General features: G+C 31.7%; 1 protein-coding gene across 4 annotated transcripts in view; it reads left to right on the plus strand.

Annotated features, from left to right (window-relative positions):
- Positions 1 to 18,305, plus strand: part of Hasp (Hig-anchoring scaffold protein) — an 84,326-nt gene that overhangs the window by 13,009 nt on the left and 53,012 nt on the right. The window lies entirely within an intron of this gene.

Raw genomic sequence — 18,305 nt, forward strand, 5'->3', positions numbered from 1 at the left:
TACAGCATTTGATAAGTATGGACGCGTTTTTTTTCAAGATACGCCTTTATAATACGACATGGACAAATGAGCGTCCATATTTATGATACAAATACTCGATACGATACGACTGATCGTGATACGTCAAGATGCTACAAATGTGGACCCGGCCTAATAGTACGCCGAATTCGGCGTACCCAAGCCAGTCGTGTCACAAGCATTGTGTGGAGAGGGCAAACTGATAGTTTATAAAGATTTTGAACAAAATCTGAAGTAAAATGCCTATTTGTGTCATAAAACTATTTAAAAATAATACAACAAAAAATAAGAAAGACACTGGGATCACGTACCATCACTAAGTATCGTATTAATCGAAATTTCTCCTTTACTTCGAAAATATTTTCTACGAAAATACGACGCCATTCAGTGTTGCCGTACTGCATATCCAAAAAAATACACGTGGTTGAGGAAATCTTTTAGCAATAATTTGAACTTTTTTTTTCAATACTATTACTAACACATGTATAAAAAAGTATATCTAATAACAATAATTTATTTCTGTTTAACCATGTTTAACTGACTCATATAATATTTTTTTTTATTTCCGCTTTTTTACTTTTAAACAACCTTTGTTACTATAGTATAGTAGCGTCGCAAGTGGATTTGAGTGGCATGTTCATGGATTCGATTCCCGGCCAGGTAAGGATGAAAAAAATATTTTTCAAACTTCTTTCCAAGATGCCAGATTTCCCATTTATTAGGTAAAATTTATGTAGCTGGCAGCCCAATTCATCACACACACTAGCGTCTTTACAAATTGCCTAACACACACTACAGAAATGAGTTGCCGCACTCACAGAGCTATTGTTTTTAGGTGGGGCGGTATCTAGTCGTAGCGCGCGCGCGGAGACCAATCCTTAATCTAAGATTATACTATTAAAGTCTGTATTAGAATACACAGATAGTTTTAACCGCATTGCTCTATCTCCTATTGGTCTTAGCATGATAGTATAGATATTATAGCCTATATGCCTTCGTCGATTAATGGGGTATCTAACACTGAAACAATATTTATAATTATTGGACCCATAGTTCCTGACATAAGCGCGTTAAACCAAAAAACAAACAAACTTTAGCTTTATAACATTAATTATAGATGTTCTTTACATATATCTACCTCTCTATTAAAAGGAAAACTGACTTATTGACTGCAAATTTCCTAAATCTCTAGCGTGAAACTATATTGCAAGATTTTTGTAAATAAGTAAGTACTTAGATATTTAACAAAACCTATGGGCGAATGTGCGTCAGTTTTGAATCTAAATCGATAAAAATTAACTAACGCGAACGGAGTCACGGGTTGTATAACTAGTATTTCTATTAATTAATGTTCTTGTTCTATTGTAAACTAGAAACTTCTAGTTTCATTGGTTTGTGTTATAAACATCTGTGCAACTTGTCTCATGTTTAAGTTAGTCTAAGTTTTGTGTGAAACTTGTGTTTGTGTGTTTGTTTTATCTGTGATACAAGTGTTGTTTCGAAATTAAACAAGGTAAAACTAATTAGAGAGGATTCTGTATAGTTTGTATATCTACTTTAATTAATATACTATATGTACATTTAACAGTTCATTGCAATCGTAAACTTTAGGACTTATATAGTATATGACTTATAAAGTATAGTAGGAGACTAATATATATTTAATATTTTTATAAAAGCAAGTGTTAATAAAACTATGTGTGAAACAACGAAACAACAAAAAACTATTAACATACATTCGCAAGCAGGTTGTGAATTAAAATAAGATTGTTTTTAATAGTAGATATAATTATAATACTAACATAGTTTTTAATCTCATCTTACTGACAACTATATGGATATTAAATTTATCTGAAATAAATGAAAAAATAAAAAAACATATATTCTTTAGCGCTTCAATTTAATAAATTTAGTCTTCATTATTTCTAGTAATCTATATTTACGACTGTAAGTAAGATAGCCTGCTAAAAACTGTACAAACATAGGCAAAAAACATACATAAGCGAAAAAAAAACACTCCGCGCCTTAAAAAGAACAACTAGACCAAAATAAACTTCTCACCCCTTACCATTTTCTCTGTATTTCCTTCGCTGAAATCTGCGTTATCAAGGGACTACCATTCGACCCCGACTTAATAAAAGGACAAATATCCACTTTGTTTAAACTACCATGAGGTTAGAGACATTACATGTAACTAGGGTAATCAGATTTGGGCTACCAGCTATAAGTGACTGTATGTAGGTCAGTACCAAAGGGATACCATTTGCTTTAGCTACTAGCTGAAGCTATAAAATTTAAGCTACTAGATACATAAATAAAGCTACTAGATACAAAATTTACAAAAACAGCATTCGTGTACCTACTAACTTAAAACTCTTATGGATAAAGGTCCTAAAATTTTGAGTATATATCCGACGATAGAAATTATTAAACACACTAAATTCCATAAATTTTTTATACTTACTCCATTTCTGCCACAAGCGCAATTTCATACACCCTTCCTGCACCAATAATTTCCCTTACCACACTCCTTTACATAAAAACCCTCGGAGGTCACTTGATAAGCATGATAACGTATCATCACATTATCAGTTTGAGCCCAAACCCCGACCCTATCGTCATACTTTGATCCGTTAATCTTTGAAGGGTCCTAGCTATTGCTTACACGTGGTTTCTGTCACGTATCATTAGGTGGTAACACGCTAGTAAAATAATATTATGATTTATAATCTATTTTCTATACCTATTATAATAAAATTGGAATGTCTGTTTATAATATTGATACAACCGATTTCTGCTAAATGCATATGCACTGTACCTACTGTTAATTTTCAATATTTTTGTTTTTCTGTCTGTCTGGTTGTTCCGGCTAATCTCAGGAACGTCTGGACCGATTTTGATGGGACTTTCACTGACAGATGTTGTTATAAGGAGTATCTTAGACTATTTTTAATAACGATATTCCCACAGGAACATTAGGATTAAAAGGACAAACTTATTCACGCGCGCGGGTTGTTACCGAAAAAGCGAAAAATATAGCTTATACAGTGAAACTTGATTAAGTGGGACCTGGATAAGTGAGAAACCTCCATAACTGGAACTCATGCTGAGGTCCCAACACTTTGGCACTGTTAGTGGGACGGGAATAACCTCTGTTAGTGGGACGAGGTAAACCTCTATATCTGGGATTTGTTCTTTCGATTTATCATCATAGTTACCTCTATAACTGAGACAGCGAGTAAATTTTATATGCATAAACCTATGTAACTGAGATAACATTGTTTGTTTACTCATTCTTATTCTACCCACAAATTATTTAATTTAATGATCGCACCTGTATAACTGAAATAACCTGTATTCTCACCTCTATTGATGGAACAAAATGAAAACCCTCCGTAAATGAGACAGATATTTATACCTGTATATCTGAGACGGGTAACTGGAACCTCTATAAGTGAAATGAAATTGCAGGTCCCTTGATGTCTCACTTAACCAGGTTTCACTGTATCTTATATCTTATATCTATGTATTTATGGAATAATTTGACTTTAATGACTTGGAAGACTTGTATAAAGAATATTGGAAAATAAATGTTAGGCAGTTACACGCTAGACGAAATTAAATTAGTGACCCAAAGGCTGTGTTATAGCTATAGCTACATCTTTGTCCTATAGGTAGTCCTGTACTGGCCAAAGAAAACGTATTAATATTTCTTAGTAATTCGGTCCCTAGCGTATGGAACTTGTAAAACTGTTTCCAAAGATGGATAAAATAAGTAGGTATCTATCTACCTTTACCTATGCTTCAACCATTAGTGATACACACTGTTCATTGATTTCCACAAAATTTACTTGCATAATGCATCTAGGCTTATTTTTTAACCGACTTCAAAAAAAAGGAGGAGGTTATCAATTCGGTCGGTATATATATTTTTTTATGTATGAACACCGATTTCTTCTCTTCTATTCCGTTATATTCTATGATACCTATTGGCTATTGTGATAATTTTGAAATGTAACTGCTGTTATAAATCTGATGATTTGAATCCACACAACAAGAAGGTAAATACCTAGTTTAATGATTAAGTATTATTTTCAAAACAAGCCACTAATTTTGCCTTATCGACCAAATTTTCAACAGTAATAAGAAAACTTGACAACTAGTCCCTAATTTTAAAATTTTTGCCAAATTTTCATACGAAATAAGCTAAAAAATTGCATTCTTATCAGTGCTTTTACATTAATTTGATAAAGTGGAAACGGAATAAGCAATTCTTTAGAAAGAAAACTTACGACATTACTCTCCCAAGTTAGTAGGGTCCCTCAGGGCTTGTTCCAGCAAACTACATTACAACTTACAAGATGTTATTAGTTACTCCCGTATTCAGTCCATTTATAAACCCGTTTAATAATTAAAATTGAAGCGTGTCCTACAAATTTATAATGAAAATAAACCCAAAGGGCTAAGGTTTGTTCGCTTTGTGACATCAAACGGAGCGTATTTTTGACCCTTATGACTTCTTTTTTATGACTAAGAAACCTTTCCAGTTTTCCTTAAATTATAATGGTGATACGTTTCTTTTTGAAAGGTAGAGAGCTTTTTGATATATTCGATAATTGCGAACTTTCAGTAATAATAATATTTTCTTGTACAAATGAGTTATTGTTTTAAAAAATATTCAGTCAATAACAGTTGGCTACGCAAGCTCTAACTTTTAGCCAAATTAACCAAATTACTCGATTACATACAGTAAATATTTTCTACTCTATTTTTTCTCACAAATAATAACATAATTTTAAATAAAATATTTTGCCAACATAACAGATACTCCAATCATACCCTTAAATCTATTTACGGCATCCATTTTAAAATCAAGTGCACCTTTCCCAACCATTTTCATTTGAAGCACCCTCATTATACCGTGTGTTTGTTAAATTTTTGATGTCTAATTAAGCCCAGTTCTTTAATTTAGGTCAAGACATGTAAAGTATGTCATCGTGTAATGAAATGCAAATGGTGGTCTTTGTTCTATCTGTGCATTTTTGGCGGGAATGTTCATGTGTCACAGATTATGTTATGTTATAGTGAGGTTAGAATATGGTGTAAGAGGTAACATATGAAAAGGGTATAATTCATGTTTCTAATGTTGTAATAGTTTCATGTAAATTATAAAATTAAATAAAAATACAATTTTTTTTTCGTTCAACTGAATTTAATATAATTAATATTATTTTGTAGTTTTTATTATTTCAAGGAATAAAAGAAATGTTATGATATTTAAACATAAATCTCATAAAAAGCTTTAACAACAATCATCTTTTGGACCGTAACAATTATAAATTATAGGTTTATTATAAAAATAATATTATATTTCCCAAAATACAATGAACCGTAAAATTGGTGATGTACTCTATCGATAATAAGTTACAACCACGGCAATCCATCACATTAATACCCTGAAATTGGAATCCAAATTGAGTTATAAGAGCTTAATTAAATGGTATCATTCTCATTATAGCCAACGTTATTATAGGTAAAAAGGTGGCTAATGGCACGTCGAAATGTGGCTAATTGGCCACATTTTACTTCAGTCTCTTTTCGCGTATTGTTGAATTCACACTTCATTGACGTCTAATCGTGTGTTTTAGTGTGGTGTTTTTGGAGATAGAATGTTGTGTTGAACATATCTACAATTATTTACTTATAATATCACTGATTATTGCTGTGTTATTGTATTATATCTTTTCACCCAGCTTCGCCCGTGGTACATAATTATATGCCTTTATCACTCAGCGATCACATACATTAATACATAACGAACGGTGAAATAGTTGAAATCGGTTCAGTAGTTCCTAAGATTAGCACGTAAGAACAAACTCTCCAACTTGTTATTAGTGTAGATAGCTTTAATTTTTACGTCACTTCATATTATACGTCTCCAATTTTCACCTCCTATTTAGTTTTGGAAATATGTCCGTAGGTAACGGCCATATTTCCAAAACAAAAGCCTACGAAATTTCCCATTAAGTAATCCGTCAATATACCTGTCGTATATCCAAATCCATTCACGTGTGAAAATGTAATTTACAGACAAAGTAATTTTCGCGTTTCATACTTCACAGTATGGATTTTCGACATTATTCTCTGATAAATGGCTTTTTAGTTGAATAGCCACGTTTTTGGACTACTTAAATCACTATTTTAATATTGTTATTCAGAAAAACTTATGTTAGTTGGGTTTTCATATACATTTTATCGTAATAATCCTGCTTTCTATCCTTCCTACTAATATTATAAATGCGAAAGTTTGTGAGGATGGATGTATGTGTGTATGTTTGTTACTCTAACACGCAATTACTACTGAACCAATTACAATGAAATTTAGCACACATATAGAGGGTAACTTGGATTAACATATAGGATATGTTTTATCACGGAAATCCCACGGGAACGGGAACTATGCGGGTTTTTCTTTGAAAACGCGGGCGATGCCTCGGGCGGAAAGCTAGGTATTATAATTTATAATGAATAGATGTTTGTTACTCTTACACGCATTTACGTGAATACTGAGCCGATTACTATTAAATTTGGTATGTAAGTAGCTGGTGGTATTTATATGTGTTGTGTTTATTAAAACTAATTTGTCTCGTACTTCCATTTAAAATTTTATTAACTCCTCTCTAACAAAGCAAAATAATATATTTCATCTCATAGCTTTTCAACACTGACAAATAGCAAAAAAGTCGAAAAATAAAATGAAAACATGAAACCGAAGCAAATGTAATTTTGACCGCAGAATACAAAATTCAGTATAAAAATATGATACAGAATAAAAACGCAAATGGTTTTATGTGTTTTAACGAATCAATGTATGTGGTTTGGTTTTTCCGAATGAGTTTTTCTATTTTATCAGAATATTTCGTGTTTATTTTTTCATCTTTCAACGGAAAATCTATATTTTTTAAGTGAAAATTGAGAGTAAAATTTCATGGTCGCATCATGGCACTACCGTCACGTCTTGAAGTAAGGCGACAATTTTGGTATCTTTAAATCTTTTAAGTTTCACTTCTGACACGAGTGCTCAGCACACACCCTCTTTTATTATCTTTCCTTTAGACGTAGACGGTGATGTGGTTACCGTATAGTCAACGTAAAATACAAATTAATAATAATTAAAGTCTAAATAGACAGATAATGAATCGTGACTTACAACGTTACTAATTATAATTGTAATTATTTTAAAACTTTAATACCTTTATAATTTATATTAATTAATTTATATCTAAAAATTTCATTGCAATAGAATCAATGTTTTGTAAAAACATACTTTAATACAATGTTGCAAACCTCACGAGGTTTTTAAACATGAGTAGAGCCACTCTAGATTTACATTACCTGCAGCGATCTGGTTAAGAAGCTTATTTAAAAGATTTATGTTAGAAAAAGAATATATAATTTATAGAATAAGAATAATTTTTAGATATCGCTCTGGCGGGTCACGAGTTGTCGAGTTGATCAGGCATCAGCCCCGGAATGGCGGGGATTTTATTACATTTTTATTACACGTTGTTTATGTGACTTTACAGCTCTACATAGAAAATAGATCGACCATTCTTGATTGTTTAATTTAGAGCGTTAACGATACATCATTTTAATTAATAACCCGGATAACCCGGATAGACCAAACCCGGATATAACCGGGCAATGCGGTGTGCATTTGGAAACTGGCCAGAATTTGCGAAGCATGAGGTAACAATGAGCCTGTATTCAATTAGTGTTTGCAGTAATAAATGAAATGTTTGGGCATTATGTAGTAGTGTGTTTTATTAAAAGGTAGGAGCGTAAAATATTCGTGCGTTCGAAAATATTCTATGCAATGTTCTACCGACTGATCAATACTGAATAAGAGTTTTCGTTTACACTAAAACATCACGAAAGAATACGCTTGCTCTAGCTCTAGCTCTCTGTTCGTTTAATGTAAATGCAACGTTGGGGATTGGTAATAATAATGTATATGTGATCTAAATATTGTATATTAACACCTTTATCTTAATACTATCTTAATACTATTATAAAGGCGAAAGTTTGTATGGATGTATGGATGTATGGATGTTTGTTACTCTTTCACGTAAAAACTACTGAACCGATTACAATGAAATTCAGCACACATATAGAGGGTAACTTGGATTAACACATAGGATAGGTTTTATCCCGGAAATCCCACGGGAACGGGAACTATGCGGGTTTTCCTTTGAAAACGCGGGCGAAGCCGCGGGCGGAAATCTAGTATTGTATATTAACACCTTTATAATATGACCATATACGAGCTAATAAACAGATTTGATTTGATTTGATTTAATCATTTATTTACATGACGATTGACGACTCACACGTGTTCCACGATACATATTGTATGAAATATTTATTAAAAAACTACCAGTGTTGCTAGTGATAATGAGCGGTGATAACATCTTTCATGAGGTGCCCTGCTCCTTTGCTCTCTCTGTCAGAAAAAAACTGAAGGTGACCCACTGCTTACTATCTAGAATCTAGATGTATTGATAATTACATAAAATTTCCGGCGAATTATTATATTTACTACACTGTACTTTGTTAATATACTTTTATTGTAAGACGATGTCTTAAAGATAATCCCAGCTTAGGCTCTAACAACAAAATTACAAAAAATGTTTTGAATAAAACTTAATATGCAGTAACTATGTATTTAGTAGTCTCAAGAGTACATGCGGTTCTAATTCATGTGTTAAGCATGGCATAAAACTGTTATAATTCAATCAATCAATGTCACTGTCCAGCATATTTATAACCGGGTATACCCGGGTTTACCCGGATACCCGGACGGTGTCTAACCGGGAGATAGATGTGTTTGGAGCTTAGCCAACGTACAACAATAAACATTTAGTGTAATTGAATTTGGACGTATTTTGTAGAGGGTTTTAAAATTGTATGACGTTTTAATGCTGTAGCGAATGTAATTTGTTTTGAAGGAGGTGCCTTAATAGTTTTTTTAGGGCTGATTTTTCAATCCTTGGTTAAAACTTATTTGTCGAATCCATACTAATATTATAAATGCGAAAGTAACTCTGTCTGTCTGTCTGTTACTCAATCACGCCTAAACTACTGAACCAATTTTTATGAAATTTGGTATGGGGATATTTTGATACCCGAGAAAGGACATAGGCTACTTTTTATCCCGGGAAAACGACGCAATCCCGGAAATCCCACGGGAACGGGAACTATGCGGGTTTTTCTTTGACTGCGCGGACGAAGCCGCGGGCGGAAACCTAGTAATATATAAAACTACCATTTTAAAAACGTATTCTAATTGCCCGTATTTGACAGTTTACGTGACATTTTAATATTATCGTGTAATATTTTATTGAACGGATAAGTTTTATCTAAGTATAGAAAAATCGGCCCTAAATATTTGTTGTAATAACATTGTAAAGTAGGTAACTAATAAAAATGCAAAGAGTAAAAAACTTTGCATAATGATTTTATTGTGTGGGGGAATTAGTGTACTTCGTATCTGTTTGATTTTGATAGCTAAGATTTTGTTAATTTACACCGGGGTGCGATCCAGGACCTATCTTATGAAATTAATTTTTAATTAAAAAGTTCGTCTACACATTAAGACGAATTATGTACTACTATAGATATTAACAATACTCACTAGGTACTACCTACAATAAGGATACATATTCATACTGTAGATATTATTTATTATTTTGTGTACCGACAAATCGAAAAGATGTTTTAACATCTATTATGAAAAATTGCTTGATGTCGACAAAAAAATGACAAATCACGAAGTAACTTTTATACATCGTTTGTTCGACACATTGGTTTCAATAAAAATGTACACACGAATATTAATTTCAATAAAAAATTATTTAAAAATCGTCGTAAATATTTATTACAACAAACAAATAAATTTTAATTAAGCCGCTTCGTTTTTTCCATGACCCAATTTACGAATATATTTTAAAAGCATTTTTCAACTTGCTGAAGCTGAATCGAATGAAATTTCATATATTTGATTAATACTTAATTAAAATGGTCTTTCAAGTATATTTGATGGTGAACAGAAAAACAATAGAACTGTGTTACTCTAAAAATATATTTTTCAACACGATTTCAAAGATAATACGTCCTTAAAATAATTTTTAAAAACTTATTCTAAAACTTCATTGTAAAAGCAAGTAGGTACAAGAAAAAGGAAGTCAAAAAAAGAATTATTCCTACTACAAAAAAACTCATAATTATACTTTCTCTTACTCTATAGCGGTTTATTGCACCAAAATTCTGTAATACATGTCCAAATTGCCACACTACACTAAAATTCTATAAGTAACTAATGAGCTACGGGATCATCCCGTTATAAATTGTACAGCATTAATATAGTCTGTGGACGCTAACGTTAATATTTGAGCACCCGAGAGATTGCCGCCAAAATGTTAGTTAACCATTCGACTTTAGATAAGGGTCAGGTTAAAATTTACGGGGTAATTTGTCTAAGATTCATTGGATCTGCAGTCTAGTTATTAGAACAAAAGCAATGAGATATTTTTAAATAAAAACAAATAATAATATATATATTTTGTAGGCAGAATATAATAATTGTCTTTGCCAAAATTCATTCATTACTTGTTAATAATTTTTAGTACAAGAAAAACAGAATTTTCTTTATATTCATACAGAAAAAAAATGATATAACTCTACGCTACGACGCAGACGTTCTAATTTTTATAACAGTAAATTAGTTCTTGGATGGAAAAGTGCTTCGTAAAGTATAATAAATATTTTAGTTTACCTATAGCAAAAGTCCACCACAGTACGTCAGAAATTAATGCTGTCTCCTGTTCCATTGCAGGGGATGTACATTGCAGTGTACCCAGGGGTCCTATTATGTCTATATTGTTCGCATAAATCACTTCTATACACAAAATATGTGTTGTACGACTGTTTTAGTATTCTGAATACAGTATATTGGTATTTAGTGATAAATTAAAATATATAAAAACAAAGTCATGGGTGATTAAATGAAGCATATGATTTAAAAATAATAGCTTAGATGAAATTGATAATAAACAGCGATTAAACTATTTAATATAACATATTAAAATTCATTCAAATCTTATATATAAAAATGAATCGCAAAATGTGTTGGTAAGCGCATAACTCGAGAACGGCTGAACCGATTTCGATAATTCTTTTTTTATTATACTCCTTGAAGTACGAGGATGGTTCTTATGTAGAGAAAACGTAAACATGTACCACGGGCGAAGCCGGGGCGGACCGCTAGTTATAAATAATTCATATTATTGACAGTCTAATCATAATATTCGTCCTATAATAAATCTATATATAGAGCGAAGCACAAAGTATTTTAGAATATTTTTATCGATTGTAACAGTCATTATTAAACACTTTGAGGTTCTTTCACAAAACGTTTTATTCAACTATAAAAGTGTTATTTTTGTTTAATTAAGAGAACAAAGGACGTTCTGAATTGTATAGAGCCTTTGTTTATACAATGTAAAGGAGTAGAGCTGGGTCTCAACTCTCCTTGGGATGTCAATTTTTTATTTATATGTATAACGTTTTTTGTAGGTTTTATATTTCTCAGCTACGAGATTGAGAACTAAAATCTGAGGAAATTTTAATTCGATTATAATACAGAAAAAATGTTCTTGTAAAATAAATAGAGTCTTAAGTAACTAATTATTATTTTTTATGGACTTATAACATTTACTACAATTTATCAAATGTTTTTACATTTACATCTTCTTCAGATGTTATATAGGTCATAATTATTATTAACTAGCGGTCCGCCCCGGCTTCGCCCGTGGTACATATTTACGTTTTCTCTACATAAAAACCATTCTCGTACTTCAAGGAATATAATAAAAAAAGAATTATCGAAATCGGTTCAGCCGTTCTCGAGTTATGCGCTTACCAACACATTTTGCGATTCATTTTTATATATAAGATTATTTTCTACCTAAATAGGAAGCTATAACAACATCAAGAGGGCATACTTTTCAACATTTACCACGCATTTTCCCTAATTGATTAGTCATTTTTCGACATAATATCTCTTATCAAAGAGAAAATATTCATTTATAAGTACATTCCATTATATTGTAAATGTTACAAAAGACAGTTGTAATATTTTTCGCAATAATAAAAATGGCGGAGAGAAATGGCAAATTGTCACACTGACAGTGCAGACTGTATAAATGATGGATATTTCACACAGTTCTGCATAAAACAAATCCGTATTTTACTACGCGTTGTAGCTGTAATTTTAACAATATTTTAAAAGTGTTTATAGTATCAATACAATCTATAAAAATGTTATAAGAATTAAGTTAAAATTAAAAAGTAACTTTTCGTTTTATTTAACTATTCCTATCAACATAAAACAAATAAATTTTGTAGAGACTACTTAATTAAACTAGCTGTACGTTAAAAGCTGTAACAGTGTTGCAATCTCCAAATTAAAATCCTCGCATACTTTATAAAAATAAAAATAATTACAATAAAACATTATCTCAACGGAGCGTGAAACGGTCTTTTAAATCACGTGAAAATCCGTTTCAAATTTGAAACTTCGGTAATTCGCAATAAAAATTTTATCCGGGCTCTGACCGGGTTAGCCCGGTGCAGACGAGCACGGTCCGTTGCACGCCTTGGACGTTAGCCAAGCTAGGTACGGATAAATCTAATCCGGAGACAGGGTTGCCAGATTCGTAAATGGTTGGATAACATGATTTGTGGGAGATTTTGGCATGTTCTTTTTTCTTAGGTAAAGAATTTTATTAAGCTAAATAAATATATAGAGCTAAATGCTAAATAAATAGAAACATTTTTTACATGAGAGGAATCGAAAATAAAATGGTAATACATGATGATATTTTATATTGTGTACATGGTATCACTTCGATAGATAATAATCAGTCGAAACATAATGAATTAAATTGTTAGCAGATGTTACGGATTCAACAGTTTGCTATTTTGCGAGAAAGATTGCAATCCAACGATTTTTACAATTCTACGGTAACATACACTTAAACATACAATTGACTTAAATATCGGAACATTCTTACCCAGACAATAACAATAAAATATCGGGTTATTATAACTTCTAGTCTTCACACAATAGTGGAAAAATCTGTTATTTGCCAGGCAACCCTATACAACCGGTGCGCCGTGATGGATGCCCGGTACATTCTCACCCGGTTATCCGGGTCGTATGTCACGCCAAGTGTGTGCGAATTTATGGGTTTGTGTAGTTGGATATATTGCTAGCTTTATGGATACAATTTCTTGGTGAGACCCCGCTGAGTTATGGTCTATACTCTATGCCCTTTCTATCGACGTGTTAAGTAATCTGTTTTGGCTATATATTGGATTCTTACTTAACCTTATCAAAAAGTTGGAAGTAAAAAAGGGGATATGTCGTAGCAAACAGGCTAAATCTTCCATTTTATTAATAGCCTAGTTATGATTTAACGGCGCCGTTTAATAAATAGCCTAGTCTATTAATGAAACCGCTGGTTTAACACGCTGCGACCCACTAAATCGAACTTGCATTGCGACAAGATTTTTAAACATTTTTCTTTAAATGATAAATATATATGAGAGTGTCTCTCTTTTAAATAGAAGGAGTAGAACAAATTCAATTACGGAGGTGAGTACGTGAGTAGCTTAGCGGTTTGAATTCACTTTGAAAAGCGGATTTAAAAATGTTACAAAACACACATTTTAAAGCTTAGGTACTTCAAAGCTACGAGGAAGTCTTTTAAGTATATAAAAATTAACAAAATAACGAAAAAATAATTTAATTTGAAACATCATTAAATAAAAGAAATTCTGGTATTCCACCTCATAAATGAATATCCATTCTCTTAAAAGTGAAGTCCCATGTCCCCTAGTGGGGCAGATGCATTATATATCTGTTTCACTGATCGATTTTCTTTAGGGACAAGTAGGTGATCAGCCTTCTGTGTCCTACCAGACCGAGACATTTTTTTTTCTTTGTCTCCACCGGGAATCGAACCCAGGACCCCTCGGTGCTACGCTCACGCGTCAACCACTGTACCAAGGAGGCGGTCCATTCTCTTAAGCCTCTCGAAATTAAATTTGGCGAAGTCTGAATAACGAACTGAAAGTTAATATGATAAAGAAAAGCCGACGTCATTCGTAAAATCTTTTGCAGATACAGACTGTAACGGATACGACTCCATTGAAGTTTGTATGTTTGTTTGTATCTATAGAATAGGTAGCTGTATCGTGTATCCGGTTATAAAATTTGATTAGATCGGATTTTTATCCGGTTATGCAATTTAATGGGGACTGTAATTGATTTTGCTTTTGTTATTGAATACGCCTCGTCGTATATTATTGGAAAATACATTTTTGTATACATTTCTGTAAACCAATTTGAATAAGACTATAATATAATGTTTACATGACAATTATAAGTAAAAATAACATGTCTTTATTAAATTCGCTGTTTATATACTTAGAGCAATATAAAAAGCAACATCGATGAAAAATGGTCTATCTTGCCATTCTCTCTAACATCTCTAAAACTTTCTTTAATAGGCACAAAACTCTTTATATTACATGGTCTATTTTTCCTTGTAAACTTTGAAATAAAAACGAATAGCCAGAACAAAGAATGCCCATTAGAAAAACGTTATTTAAATAGTTATTCAGCCAGTCTTCTCTAGACACGTAGCAAAAATGTAAAACACTGCAATCCATTTCACAGAAAAGCTTTATCCGAAATTTCAGTTTCAGAACATTCGGGGAATTGGGACGCTTGCGATGTGTCTGGTGGCCATTTTAAAAATCTCCATTTTTGGAAACTAGTGTTATCTTAAGTGTTGCATTTTTGTTTCATTCGTCGCTTGAACCGGGAAATAAACTTTAGTTTTATGTAGTTCGTGTTATAAAAATCAATCCTAATAATAAAGATTAGATATATTTGTGCAAAGGTATTCTGCAAACGATAAAATCTTTACATCATAATCAAAATATCGTAATGCATGTGTAATATGTATGTTCCATTTTCATGGAAAAAAAAAGGTTCAACTGATGTACATTCGTAATAAAAATATATTGATAAAATAAGAGCCAGTGACTTCATTGAATCAAAATTGTCTTACTACCTGGAGCCAGATCTCCCAGGGGATTGACAAATATTTCCTTTCCTGCTTCGATTTGCCAGAGAACTGATCATTTGTTAAAAAGTACTATAATTATTATACCCTTATTATGATATTAATAGTATAAGATCCCACTGCAGGATTAGTGCGATCATAGTTTTTTATGCTAAAACCAAAATTTTATGTACATTTATAATTAGGAGAATATACAGGGTGTCCCACTATTGGTATACTAAGCGCGAAGGAACTTGTAGTTTTGCATACACTGATCACGTAAAAAATACATAAACAACAAAATTACGTCAAAATTTTTTTGATAATTTTTTCCTGAAAATCCATGTTTTCTTCTCTAGCTTCGCGCAGCCGTCTTAAACTGCTTCTCTAATGTGAGCATTTTGTCTATGAAAACATAATCTTAAATGATAGCTCACGTGCTAGTGGCAAAAATGGGCGGGTTGCTTGTTATGGGTGTACACATAGAGTTTTAAGAATTCATCTATTTGAAAAAAAAAATGAGTCTGGAATTTTTTAAGTATTTTTTACGTACTCAGCGTAGCCAAAACTATAACCTCCTTTGAGCTTAGTATACCAACAGTGGGACACCCTGTATATCGACTAGGTTGCCAGTCAAAATTTGGCCGCATTTTGTTTTAGCAAAAAAACTGTGATCGGACTAATCCTGCGGTGGGATCTTAGACTATAATAACAATAAGTTTGTAAACGTACGTCATCTGCGTTACGAAATTATCATCCATTAAGTATGTATAGGTAATTAATTAAATGATAATTAATCCCGGATAGTAAAGCGTAGAGTAACGTCTCTATAAAAATACTATAGAATTTAATTGAGCAGTATTTATTATATTATATCAGTAAATAATAGTTCAGGAAACGTTGAACAATTTATTATAACGTTTCCTACACATTTTAGTATATAGATTTCCTGTTAATTATATAATGTTTATAATATTTCTGTTAATCTATTATTATTTTTATTAAAGCTATTATAGTGTCATGTTGGTGTATTTCTAACTGCGTAATCGATTGTGCGTGTGTATGTATGTATGTGTCGTTGTATTTTCATTAGAACTTTAAAGGGGTCAGAACTTCGGTATGGTAAAAAAATGCACAAATAAATAGGTCATTTAATTAAAAATATTAAGCGATAGTGCTTACCATAGATAAATGCAAAAGGTGTTCTTTAAGTTTTATATAATACTAGCTTTCCGCCCGCGGCTTCGCCCACTGTGTCTAAAACATAATAAATTATATACTAAAACCTTCCTCTTGAATCACTCTATCTATTAAAAAATACCGCATCAAAATCCGTTGCGTAGTTTTAAAGATTTAAGCATACATAGGGACAGAGAAAGCGACTTTGTTTTACCTGTATACTATGTAGTGATACTTATTGCTTTTTAAGTTCATTACATATTTAAATAGCATTATGAAAAAGCCTCTACTTCTCTCTCCTTTATACTAACTCTGAGAAAGGCCTAGTTTGCATACTACCAACATTACGAAACATTATTAAAACTTGTAAGTACGAAAAACGGAATTCTTAATGCACTCGCACAAAAGTTTTGTTTGCATAATATTTAAATTTCATTCCGTTGCCAACATTTGAACGTAATATTCACGTTTCTGTAGGCATGTAACTATGTATATATAATAACTACTACAAAAGTTAGGTAGTTTTTACTTGAATTAACTACGTTATGAAAAAAGTATTTGTTGTTGTTTTAATGACTTATAAGTTTTAATGTATGGATGAAAGAATTATGTTATCTGTCGAATTTCTATAGGCAGTTTTTTGTTAGGTTTTGATTGAAATAAAATTAGCAAGACTGCAGATTTGCTGAGCAAATTGTAAAACTAAATAATGAATGAAGTGATTATACAGCAGATTTAGTTTATAATGTAATTTTTAAGTTCATGAAAATATCATAAAATATGTATGCTTTAACTAAAACATTAAAAGCTAAAAAGCACCTAAAATTTATTGTACACTAAACCCATGAATTTATTATATTGTCACCGATCCTGGATAAGTTTACAAACTTTGGATTAAAGTCTGTTTAAAGTGAATCAAAATCGAGTGCAAAGAAGTCCGTTACATACAAACACCTGGTGAAGCTAATAAAATCGTTTTAACAAGACTTATAGAAAAGAAATGTTAAAAAATTGAAGTAATAAGAAATGCAAGCTGCAGTTAAATGAATTCTCGTGAAGCAGATTTAGTCTCTGTGCTTTAGAGGTAAATAGAGAGTAAATTAGTGCATACCGTTGCAAGGAATCCAAATAACGTGAAACTGTAAGAATTTTAAATTAGAATTTCGTACGTAAGCAGAATTGTTTTTGGTTCTAGTGAATTTAGGTAACTTACGTAATAAGTAACTAACTTTTATGTAATCTGTGGTAATCATAATTATTGTACAAAAATTTTAGGTTTTTGCGTATGAAAATATATTGGAATAGTTATATTGTGTGTAAAATTACACTTGTTGATTCACAGTACTTTAAATTTAGAAATTAACACCCAACCTTCACATAAGTAGCAGCTAATGTCTGTCTCTACATAAAATAAAGTCCGTTCGCTGTCTTTTCATCATCATGTAAGCTTAAATCTTTAAAACTACTTAACATATTACATATTTTGATCAGGTTTTTTAATACATAGAGAGTTAATTGAGGAAGGTTTTTCATTTGTTAAGCTTACAAAGCAGGCGAAGCCGCGCGTGGCAAGCTACTAAACAATAAAATAAACACAAAAATTATTTTAAATAAATATCACAAAATTCACTGCCATATTAATCAAGTTAATATCTCTAATTAAAGCTCTTTTAAACAATGTAAATATTCAATTAAAAAGTACACACAACCCTAGAGATGCCTCTAGATAAACCGTGTTCAAAGTTATGATTGCAGTTTGAAATTCATGCATCAACATTTAGCATAAAACTTTGTTTAATAAGAGCGAAATGAATAACTGAAATTAATTCAGTCCAAAATAAATATTTATCAGCAGAATGGGCAAAGGAAGTGATTATATTCCCGGGTACAATCTGTCTTTTGGGGTGTTTCATA

Source organism: Colias philodice, chromosome 25, assembly GCF_061535455.1.
Source record: "Colias philodice isolate Cphi_HAF_F1 chromosome 25, ilColPhil1 Martin Lab GWU primary, whole genome shotgun sequence".
NCBI lineage: Eukaryota > Metazoa > Arthropoda > Insecta > Lepidoptera > Pieridae > Colias > Colias philodice.